Here is an 11,955-nt window from a genome sequence, read left to right as displayed (position 1 = left end):
ACACTCTTTGGGAGGGTAGGGTCTACATGAGATGTGAATGGCGAATCCACTACCCCTCCTTCTTCATTTACTTCGCTTGTCGCATGCATTAGGGGAAGGTTGAGGTCTATAGGGGCCCTTTAAGCTGCCATATTATGATTTTAATGACTTTTTGTTAAAACGTTAAGTTTCTTTGACTTTAGATACCTTCTTGTTCTTCAAACGGCTAGAAGTTTGAATTTCAAAGTTTCCTGCCAAAAATGAATTTGAAATCGAGCGAGCAAAACTATATCATGTGACATATCTATGGAAAGAGCTCGACGAGTAGATTCTGGATCTGTAATCTCCGACAAATTTCGAGCTCATATGTAGAAGTTATGGACGTCCGAAATTTTAAAACCCCCCCCCCCCCCACTTTTTGGAAATGAAAAGTACAAAAAGGCATCTTCTAGAGAATCTTTTGACCACCTTTAATCACCCAACATTTTTGTATACATGGCATCACACGATTGGCTTTTTTCCTTAATAACCTTTTAATCACATGGCATCTTAAAGGGCCCCTATAGACCTCAACCTTCCCCTAATGTTCAGAGCGTGTAGCTCTGCTAAAGGTCTCTATTAGACGACTAAACATGCTAGATCCGGGTTGTGGGGCCCACACTGGCATGTTTTGGCTTGTCTCCTCAGGGTTCTTGGTAGGGTGCCCTTCCATGGCTTCTTAGTCAGAGGACGAGTCACTATCCACTATTCGTGGATCTTGGGTTGCACTCCCTTGGGTTCCAGCCGAAGGCCAAGATGCCAACGTGGAGGGATGGTGTGAGCCTGCGTAAACTGAAATGCTTTCTAGTGGCTCAGGCTCTAGCACCCGACCAGAACGTAGATGCATGTGACGTGGGTACCCTACATGCGTTGGTAACTACCCTTGAAGCCCACACAAGTATGCACGCTAAATGGCTATGGACCATTGCTTTGTATCTTGTGCTCCTATAGAGGAGCTTTAGAATATTCTTATAGCTCCAAGTGGCTATCTTATATACGCATACACACACACACACACACCAACTTATAGTGATGTAGGTGTGTCTGTGTGTTATATGCACATTATGTGTGCATATACTAGGAGGCTAACCCACATTAGGCTTGTGAGCATGGGAGCATGGGAACAAGCTCTAGTGGAGCATGGGTTAGGACTAACCTTAAGGGTTAAGGTTAGGGTCAGGCATCCAAGGGTCACACATGGGAAATGGAGAGTCAAGAGTCACTTGAGGGCCCTCCTATATAATAGGGGCATGGGGCACACTCAAGGGAGGCTTGGAGGCTTGGGCTTATGAGGCCAAGGCTATGTTATTGTGCGCTTTTGCCGCACAGGTCATAGCTGGGGACTTGCCGAACACCGTATGCGAGCCACGAATGGCTGCAAGCATACAACCAGGGAAGGAAGCTCAAACAGAATGCAAGGGGTGTGTCACTCACCGCTCAACCGCCGCCTTGAAGGATTCCCGCGTCGCAGTGAAGAAGGAGCCGCCGTCGTCGCTCTACCGCCGTGCCGCTACACAGTGCTCGATCGCTCTCTCACTCTCTCTCTCTCTCTCTCTCTCACACACGCAGGAGAAGGAAACCCAAGAGATAAGGCAAGAGCACTCTTGTATTCACAACACATGAGAATGAGGATTTTAGGGTTACATTTGACTCTTATAGGTGACTTGGCCGTTCACACTTGGGCACCCATACATGGCCGGCCGATCCTAACCCTTACCCTGCTGATATTCAAGGTGCGCCTCTCATCGGCGATCACCCAATCCCTTTATCCTTAACATATGGTGCTGACAAGCCCGGCCCATGACTCAGAATATTTAAATTAATGACGTAAAACATAGTACGTCTCAATGTCCGCCATGGGTTAACAGTTATGCTCTCTTGTGTAGAGGTTCATATCTACTCATCTACCATTGAGCTACCATTTCACACTATAGCTACATGCTATTGGATTGGAGTTATACCTCTTGAGTGATGGTATGGGACATCAAGGTAGAGGTATGATGTATTTCATTTATAATTCATGTGTGCATCTTGGGGATGGTTGGGTGGTTGAGTTTATGCCTGATTTATGCATGTTTATGCATAACAATTATCTAGAGAGATCTTAGGGTTTTAACAGTGGTATCAGAGCAATCTCTATTTAATTGTTGTTGATTTTTTTTAGTAAATTTTAATATTTTCTAATAAAAATATTATTTTATTGATTTGTGTTGAATTGCACGTGGATCGTCGATATGGCGATTGGAATGCGTGTTACTTCAATTCAATGGACGAATCGACGTTGCGGGGGAATTTCGTGAGTTTAATGCTATTTTTTCCTATTTTTAATGGTTCAAAATAAGCATTAATAGAATTTTTTATAAAAATACCACATATTTTATGGTGGATATTTTTGGTAGAATGGATTTTCTGAATTTCTTTTAGGAATTTTAGGAGCATTTTTATGATTAAAATGTATTTTTATACATTTTTGCGGGTTTTTTCCGCGAGAATGCGATCAAATTTCTATCGATTTTCTACTGAAATTCAGTAGAAAATAGGGGACAGCATGTTGATGCATGAAATGCTCTCCCGTGTGCGTGGGGTCCTCTCCGCCTCTCATATCTGATTTTTCCTTCTTTTCTCGTGAGAAATTCTCTTAAAAATTTTAATCATAAATAATATTAATTATGATTAAGTATTATTTAATTAAAAACTTTAATCAAAGATTAAAGATAATCCCCTCTTAACAGAGAGAGAAAGAGGGGAGGAAAGAGAATGGAAGGGAAAAGAAGGGTTATTCGCATATTATTGATACGATTATATCTCATATTAATGGATATTTATGTTTGGATTAATTCTAAACGATGTATTCATGATTTTTTACCATTGTTTAGCCATTCTTTTTGGACATGTTCCTTAATTTCTTTTGATGGCTATAATTTGCATTCAAAGTGTGTTTCACCTTTGACACTTTTCCATGATAATTTATTTTGCACTTATTTAAGTGTGGATTATGCTTAATTTCTTAAGCCTAAGACAAATTTGATCATGGGTTAGTCGATCGATTTGTTTTGGTGGGTTTTTATTGAATGTTTTCCAAGTTTTATATGGACTCATCAGGTTCTACCTAGATCACTTGTGTCTAGGGGTTTTTTATTGAGTGCTACACACATGTGTTTCACTTGCTTACTTTGGAGTTTTGCTTGAATGACACAATGTTCATATACTCCGGATTGATGAGTTGGCCACCAATTTTAATGCTTCTTTTGGCATGATTAATGTCCATTAGATAGTATGCATTGATTTTTATGATCAACTATGGTCTTTATGGATTCGAGGAGCTTCTATGCTTTTATCCATGGTTTTATAAGGATCTTTTGATCTTTTGAATAATTACATGTGCTTTGAAGGTAGCATTTGCCTTCGTTTTTTGCACATAATTTTGGAGTATATTTCTTGTACTCTTGTACATATTCCAACTCGGATACCTAGTTGCTTATATATCTAGGTGAGTTATTTTTCTACCCTAACTTTATTGTGTTTTGGGTAGTTATCATTAGAAAGGCGCCAATAATTCAATTTCTTTTCTAATGATGTACTCAGAAGGAGTTATTCCTTGATGTAGTCTCAAGTATATAGAGACAGGTTTAGTATGTGAAAGTCTGGATAAGGCCATCTTATTCCTTTTATACACGATTTTATTCATATTTCCTAGACGGCATACTAGGGAGTTTCAAATTGTTAAGGTATGTATGGGTGGTATCATGGTGGTATGGGATGCTAGTGATCCCTCACATATATTATCTTATGGGATAATTTGGGCTCAAGATTATTGCTTTGCTTACATCACTTAGCATGTTGACCTCGACATTCAAGACAATCTCATTTTCTAAATTCACTAGAAGTTATAGTGTGGGCATTCTCTAGATAAAGTTCTTTTATCTATAGCCTACATGTTTTGATGAGGGTAATCTCATCGGCATTTTCACTTGTTGAAATCTCTTTCTTTAGAGTTCAAACAAGTTTATCTTGTGTTCGAATAAGGAAATTAGGATTCTTCCTTTGTTGGCATTTCTTTCTCTAGTTCCGTACTTTAGGTGATTTATATAGTCAACCTAATTGTTTACAGATGGACATATGTGACTCATCGAGACGCTAATGACTCTTTATGTTGATATGGGTAACTCGGGACGTCGATTATTCCATATGCAGATGTGGGTATGTCTGTTGAAATTTGAGCATAATGATGAGCTATGGTGGATCAAACACTAGAATCAACATCATTAACAAAGTGATTAGCAAATAATTAAGACGTAAATAGTGGGTAATTAGCAAATAGATTAATGTAGACATGGATACTCAAAAACCAGCAAATTAGTAAGATGTAATTAGTGGGTAATTAGCAAATAGATTAATGTAGGCATGGATACTCAAAAACCAGCAAATTCTCATTAGGGCTATGCCTCAATTTATAGAGTTTACATCAAGCATCTAATCCCATTGATTTCTCCATGATTCACTCCCAGAATATCTCCACCTCTTGCCTGATTCTCTCCACCTCTTCTCTTTTCCCTGAATATCTCCCAGAATAACTCCACACTCCTAAATCTTCTCATGCTACCCTTTATTCTCTCCCAATAGATTCTTCTCACCTTTTCACAAGTTCTTTCACAATTACACATTCTCTTTTACAGCCTCTATCCCAAGAGCTTGTTCCCACACACACCCTATTCACTTGTATTTTCAACACCTCCCCTCAAGTGAATAATCCTAGTACACCTAGACCCTATACCAAGTTTGCCTCCCCTTACTTGGTAGTGACCAGTGTCTACTCCTCCCCTCAAGTTATCTCAGCACACCTGGACCCTGTATCAAGTTTCTTTCTTACTTGACAGTCCGCGACCAGTGCCTCAAGTCCCTAAACTCCATAGTCCTTGACACTCTCTCTCTCTCTATGTGTCCAAGGTTACTATAAGTGCCCGCGACCTTGACTAAAGTTCTCACACATACATCTACCACGTGGCCTACATCATCGGTGGCTCAGAGGTGGTTTTACTTTGTTGGGGCAGGTTACATTGGGTTGTGGGGTCTCTCTCTCTCTCTCTCTCTCAGAGATTTTCACATGGCTCCTCACTCTTTGGAGCCTCACATCTTCTCTTTTCTTCAGTCTTCTTGTCGTGGGGCAGCTTCTCTCCATGCGTCCGTCTCTTCTTTCAGTCTTCTTGGAGCAGCTTCTCTTCTCGTGTCCATGTCTTCCTTCAGATCTTCTTCTCGGTGTGGATCCTCTTCTTGGAAAGAGATATTCTTCTTCTTTCATGGCTGGGGCCATGAGCTCGTTCGTCAGGTCATTTTGCTCCATGTGAGCAACATGTTTCAATGTTTTGCTGACAGTTCCTTTGGGTTTTTGATGTTTATCTTTTGTCATTATGCAATGCAAACCCAAATTTATGCGAGAGGTCTTACCTCTTGCCTTATTCTGGACAAGGGCAGTGTCTGTTCCCATTTTTACACTAATGCAATGTGCCCAATACATAATGCGTATAGCATTCATTCTCATGCACATTCCAAAATGCAACTCTGGCTGTGAATAATCTTGATTTTGAGTGAGATTTACAGGCATTAACCAAGGGTTAAATGCAAAAAGATGATTTTCATAATTTTATCAGCACAATTTTCCCAGAAATTACATTAAATCAAGGGTAACCAATTTGTACGGAATGGTTGGAGTATCAAACCAACTCCGATTTTCAATCTGAAGTTATAGGGATCTGTATCAGATACCTAATGGTTAATTTGAACCCTCAATCGTACCAAAATACAGTGATTAGCACTGATTAATCACTGATTCGTAAATTAATGCTCTGTTTTGTGTGCAAAAAACAGAGTATACGGGGAGTCCAGATTTGGTGCCTTACACTTCAAATGAGCTCAAATGCTTTCAAAGGCATCAATAGCAATGAGTCTAGTAGAGGATTAAGCCAAGAAACACAAGATTTGACCAAATATTGAAAGCTTAATCTCTGTTTTACCAAAGTCACCTGCAGATTTGATGAAGAGCTTGGATCTCAATGTAGACTTGATGAAATTGAATTCTGTCTTCACCAGCTTGTAGAGCATGCTTGAAAACACCTTGAGCTAGGAGGAATTAGAGAGATTTGACTTGATGAAGTAGCAATGTCAAGAACTGCACAGAAAAAAGGTGCCAGCGAAAATCACGAATTCTCCTGAATGCTTCGGCAGTTTGCTGCGCCGTTTTGATGAGCTTGTAGCTAGGTGTGTTGGCTAGCTTGTGTTAGAAGGGCAAGACCTAATTAAGAGTGTACAAGCTGAATGGAGTCCTCCACTGGCTGGGGGTGAAGGGGGAAGTGAAAAACTCACTAAAAATTTGATTATTTATCTACTAATCCTAATTAATTAACTAATGGACTCATAAACCTGATGGATTCTAGGCATGGCTCTGATACCATGTTGAAATTTGAGCATAATGATGAGCTATGGCGGATCAAACACTAGAATCAACATCATTAACAAAGTGATTAGCAAATAATTAAGACGTAATTAGTGGGTAATTAGCAAATAGATTAATGTAGGCATGGATACTCAAAAACCAACAAATTCTCATTAGGGCTATGCCTCAATTTATAGAGTTTACATCAAGCATCTAATCCCATTGATTTCTCCATGATTCACTCCCAGAATATCTCCACCTCTTGCCTGATTCTCTCCACCTCTTCTCTTTTCCCTGAATATCTCCCAGAATAACTCCACACTCCTAAATCTTCTCATGCTACCCTTTATTCTCTCCCAGTAGATTCTTCTCACCTTTTCACAGGTTCTTTCACAATTACACATTCTCTTTTACAGCCTCTATCCAAGAGCTTGTTCCCACACACACCCTATTCACTTGTATTTTCAACATGTCGGGGCGCCGATGAATCCCTGGTTTCTGCTGTTATAATGCCATGTTTTCCTACTTTATTCCGAATGGTTTACAACGAGGAAGTTACTTGGAATGTGAATTGCTCTGATCATCCGCAGTCTGATGGGCAAATAGAGCGTATGAATCAAATTGTAGAGTATATGCTTCATGCATATGTCTCTAGAAAATCATCATATTGGAAAAAATATCTTCCAATGATGGAATTTGCCTATAACAGTTTTAAATATATGGCTATTGGTTTTAGTCCGTGCATACTTATGTATGGGTATCAACCCAGGGCACCTATTGATGTCGGTCTTAAGGACATTGAGCTTGATGCATCGAGGGATTTCTTACGAGATATGCAGGAAATACTGACCGAAGCTCGGGATTCTATCAGGAGTGCTCAAGATAGGGCACGGTTTTATGCTGATAGGGGGGACGCTCATCTCGGTCTTTTGAACCAGGAGCGTTGGTTTATTTTAATGTTCCTAAAGATTTTCAGACTTTGTCAATGGAAAAATGCTCTAATTTATCTCCTAGATATTGTGGTCCATTTTCGAGTTATACATCGGATTGGCACGATTGCGTTTGAACTTAAAACTACCTCCACATGTTAGAGTTCATCCAGTCTTTCATATTAATAGATTGAAAGGAAAACTAGGAGGTAAGGATAACACAGTTATTCCTCAAAAACTCGTTGAAATCGATTATTTATTCTATATTCCACATGAACCTGATAAGGTACTTGAATTCAGGGAAAGGAAACTTTGTAGTTGACTAATCCCTGAGGTTAAAATTAGGTGGAAAGATAGGGAAATAGAGGATTCGACTTGGGAGTCGATTGAGATTGTTCAGCGTAGTTCTCCTTCTTTTCATTGCAAGAGTGCAATGTTTTGAGAGAGGGGAAGTATGTTATATGCACATTATGTGTGCATATACTAGGAGGCTAACCCACATTAGGCTTGTGAGCATGGGAGCATGGGAACAAGCTCTAGTGGAGCATGGGTTAGGACTAACCTTAAGGGTTAAGGTTAGGGTCAGGCATCCAAGGGTCACACATGGGAAATGGAGAGTCAAGAGTCACTTGAGGACCCTCCTATATAATAGGGGCATGGGGCACACTCAAGGGAGGCTTGGAGGCTTGGGCTTATGAGGCCAAGGCTATGTTATGCTCTCTTGTGTAGAGGTTCATATCTACTCATCTACCATTTCACACTATAGCTACATGCTATTGGATTGGAGTTATACCTCTTGATGGTATGGGACATCAAGGTAGAGGTATGATGTATTTCATTTATAATTCATGTGTGCATCCCTTGGGCTCGAGGGTGGTTGGGTGGTTGAGTTTATGCCTGATTTATGCATGTTTATGCATAACAATTATCTAGAGAGATCTTAGGGTTTTAACACTGTGTGTGTGATTGTGTGTGTGTGTGTGAAAGATAACCATGTGTGTGCTAAAATGGCAAAGGGGATAGAGAAGAATACTTTATGCGCTCCATAGGGGTGCATGAGTTGCTTTAGAATACTTTATGCACTCCAAATGGCACTCTTTCATATAAACACAAAACACACACATTTTTATGTACTGTGTGAAAGGTTTTGTGTGTGTGTGTGTGTGTGTGTGTGTGTGTGAGAGAGAGAGAGAGAGAGTGTGTGTGTGTGTAGAGCCTTTTGGCGTGCATAGGAGATCACAAATTCTACATAACCTCCTTATCGCGCCAAATGGCCATCTAAGTCTTGCCTTGTGTATATGTGCATATATGTATCTGTGAGATGGTACATGTGTGTGTGCGTGTGTGTGTGTGTGTGTGTGTGTGAGAGAGAGAGAGACTGAAGTTCTCTCTCTCTCTCTCTCTCTCTCTCTCTCTCTCTCTCTCTCTCCACTAACACTAGAAACTAGATTTGAAAAAAAAAATAGTTTCTATTTTCAGCTGAACGTTAAACCTCAACCGTACGATCGGCATATCACCTCACACGTGTACGGACTCAAAAGACGTGCCCAACGAATCAATTTTCGAAAGACGTGCCCAACATAATTTTGGCTTGATTGTTTTTGCTCTCTCTTTTATAGCTCAAACCAGTTTTGTGAACGAAAACTAACCCATTTGTCGGTATTTATAACTAAAATTAGCAAATTTCAGCATTTTTCTTAAGTGGACAAGTTGGCACCAAGAGGGGATGTTGGAAAGGGGTGCCCACTTGTAAGATTACCTCAAATTAAATAGACTGGAGGCCTTTAACACTTTAAGATTCTAGGGTTTGGATGGCTAAATCAATTCGTGGAACCTTGCAGTTAAGTGCACTCGTTTGGTGGCAGTACTCGGATATGGGTGACCTCCCGAGAAGTTTTGCCCCCATTACATTTTAACATCATAGCCATTTAGCGCGCATATGTGTTTTCATTCTCCTTTCTCTCCCTTATATCACTCCAAATGGCTATCATAGCCATTTCAAGTGCATTGGTGCTTTGATTCTCCTTGCTCTCCCTTTTATGGCTCCAAATGTCTATCATAGCCATTTCAAGCACATTGGTGCTTTGATTCTCCTTGCTCTCCCTTGTATGGCTCCAAATGGCTATCATAGCCATTTGACACATATTAGTGCTTTGATTTTTCTTTCTCTCCCTTGTATAGATTTAAATGGCTATTTGATGTAATCACATAGCTGATTGCCAGATAATTTTGGCTTGATTGTTTTGGCTCTCTCTTTTATAGCTCAAAATAGCTATCTAATGTATTGGTGTGTTAGGAAACAACTTTTTTCGAGCATTGGTGTGTTATAGCTTTTTTGGAAAAAAGGAACAGAAAGAGAAGAAGAAGACATGACGATGAGAAGAGCAAGACAAGAAGAAGAAGATCGAGGAATGAAGAGAACATTCAAAGTTCTCCCTCTCTTGCGTCAAAAGAAAATATATGCTTCGTACTTGGTCAAGCCTCTTTATTGCTATTGTCAGTCACATTCTCCAAGAAAGCGCTACTTTTTAGATGAAAGCGGCATGTTTATTGCTATTGTTAGTCACGTTCTCCAAAAGAATGTTACTTTTAGATGAATACGATAGTTTTTTTATTATAAGTTAAAGTTTTTAATTTTTTTTAATTGAATATAGCTATTTTTCAACGTTACGTTGCCCGCTTGCTCATTGGCCTACTTCTATTTTCTCTCTCTTCTAAAAGGCCCTCCAAATGACCTCCGAAATATTCTAATGGCACACCTTCGAAGGCATGGTAGGTTACTGTATGAAAGACTTGCACAAGCCTCATTTCAACTTCTTCTCATCGCACAATATATCTGCTGAGGAGATAACAAGAGGACATCAGCTCTATGCTCTATATGGGCAAGCTGACTTGAAGAACAAAGTGTGCTTATCGCCTACTAGTAATCTTTTTGAGAGAGCTTATGTGTACATGGACAATTACATAACAAACAAGCGTGGTGCATCACTCCAAAGCACTCTGCTGAAAATGGTGCGCATTGGAAAATACTACCCAGCAGCGTCATGGATAATTCCAAAGACTGGTTCAGGTATGAGCAGAAAAAGATCTGTTGTAGGGTCATGAAGCTTCCTCACCTCAAACACTGCATAGACATAGAGGAAATTTTCTTCATTGATGCTCCTTGTGCAAGATATTTCAATCCGGTGCATGCACAGCCACACAGACAAGATGAAGATTATGAAACTAAAGATGTTGATGGCTTACAGGACGTCCATGGTGGCAATGACATTTGGGGAACCAAGAACTCATGGGGGATCCAATTGTGATCGATGATGATCAAGAACCGTACTCACCACATGACTATAGCACATCTTTACCTTTTTGTATGGGAGAGGGCACACAAATTCAGAAAAGCTATAGTGGATGGAGATGAATTTGTGCCACTCTCACCAGAAGTTTGTAGATTTATGGGTCTTAGTGAGGAAGACCTGTTTTGTGTAGGTTTCTTCTCTGAAGTTACCTTTCCTTTTGCGTTGTTCCTCTTCTTCTGTTTGTTGTAATCTTTATGGATATTTCTCACATCATGGACACCACTTGTCTCTTGTTTTCTTTTAAAAAAAATAACTTTCTCTTTTCATTACTTAGCTCCTCCTAAGGTTCAAAACTAATGTTCTTGACCTTACAAACTGTAAGGTCTTTGTTGTCAAATTCAATATGCATCACCCAAAAAAATAATGATAATTAATCATTAATGTGTTCGAGTGAATTTAGTGACTATGCTTACTATCTCGTCTCCTTTGAATTAATTAACTGACTCTCCTTGGAATTAATTTACCGAATGCTGATTTTCAATTGCACGCCATCAAAGAACCTTTTCCACCCCTTCTTGATGTTATCACACACAAAATCGGGTCTCTTGATCTTCTCAGTTTCTGTGAAGGCGTTACACAGCGTGCTTGACACCACCATCTTTAAATATTGACGTTTAATGTAGTTGATTAATGTAAGCTTTCGGCATATTAATTTAATGCTGCAATAGTTTCCTCTTAAATTATGTGTATCAGAGTAGCAATCTTCTCTCCATATTCCCTCACCTGTTACCAATCAGATCTTTAGCTGTCTAATGCCTCCAATCAATGCTTGCTAACCTGGATTATCCCCATAAACTGCATTTTTTCCATTAAAACAGCTTGATTAGAACCAACAGCCATAATGGGTTATGAGGAAACCATGAAAGCCATGGAAGCTGACAAATCCAGGAGAATTCCTCACAAGTTTGCTATTTTTCTTGCCATCCTGAGCACGAATTTGATCACCTACTTTACTGTTTCAAGTCATGGGAAGCTCCCAAATGAGATGCAGCAAGAACAGCAATATTATAAGCTGCAACAACAACAGCAAAATTATGCTGGTTCTGATCGCGTTTTGATGTCCGATCCAGTGATGGGTTTATCAAATCAGCTTAATCAAACACAATTAGAGCTCTTAATAACTCAGAAAGCATTGATTAGTGTTCAGCGAGAGTTAAGGGAATCAGTAGAGCAGTGTGAGAGTCTATACAAGGAGATGTCTCAAGCTATGGAGCTTATAGGAGCT

The 11,955-nt window shown here is 39.7% G+C and overlaps 1 pseudogene across 1 annotated transcript in view; it reads left to right on the top strand.

Moving 5' to 3' along the window:
- The first annotated feature begins 11,383 nt into the window (after nucleotides 1-11,383).
- The window catches only part of LOC147635452 (putative methyltransferase At1g29790 pseudogene), a 2,327-nt pseudogene continuing 1,755 nt past the window's right edge, over nucleotides 11,384-11,955 (top strand). The window contains exon 1 of the transcript XR_015266603.1: nucleotides 11,384-11,955. This exon is cut by the window's right edge and continues 338 nt beyond it. The product of XR_015266603.1 is annotated as a putative methyltransferase At1g29790 pseudogene (transcript).

This window comes from Cibotium barometz, chromosome 9 (genome assembly GCF_041138505.1).
Source record: "Cibotium barometz isolate CiBa-2024 chromosome 9, ASM4113850v1, whole genome shotgun sequence".
Classification (NCBI taxonomy): domain Eukaryota; kingdom Viridiplantae; phylum Streptophyta; class Polypodiopsida; order Cyatheales; family Cibotiaceae; genus Cibotium; species Cibotium barometz.
This window is presented reverse-complemented; position numbering and strand designations above follow the sequence as displayed.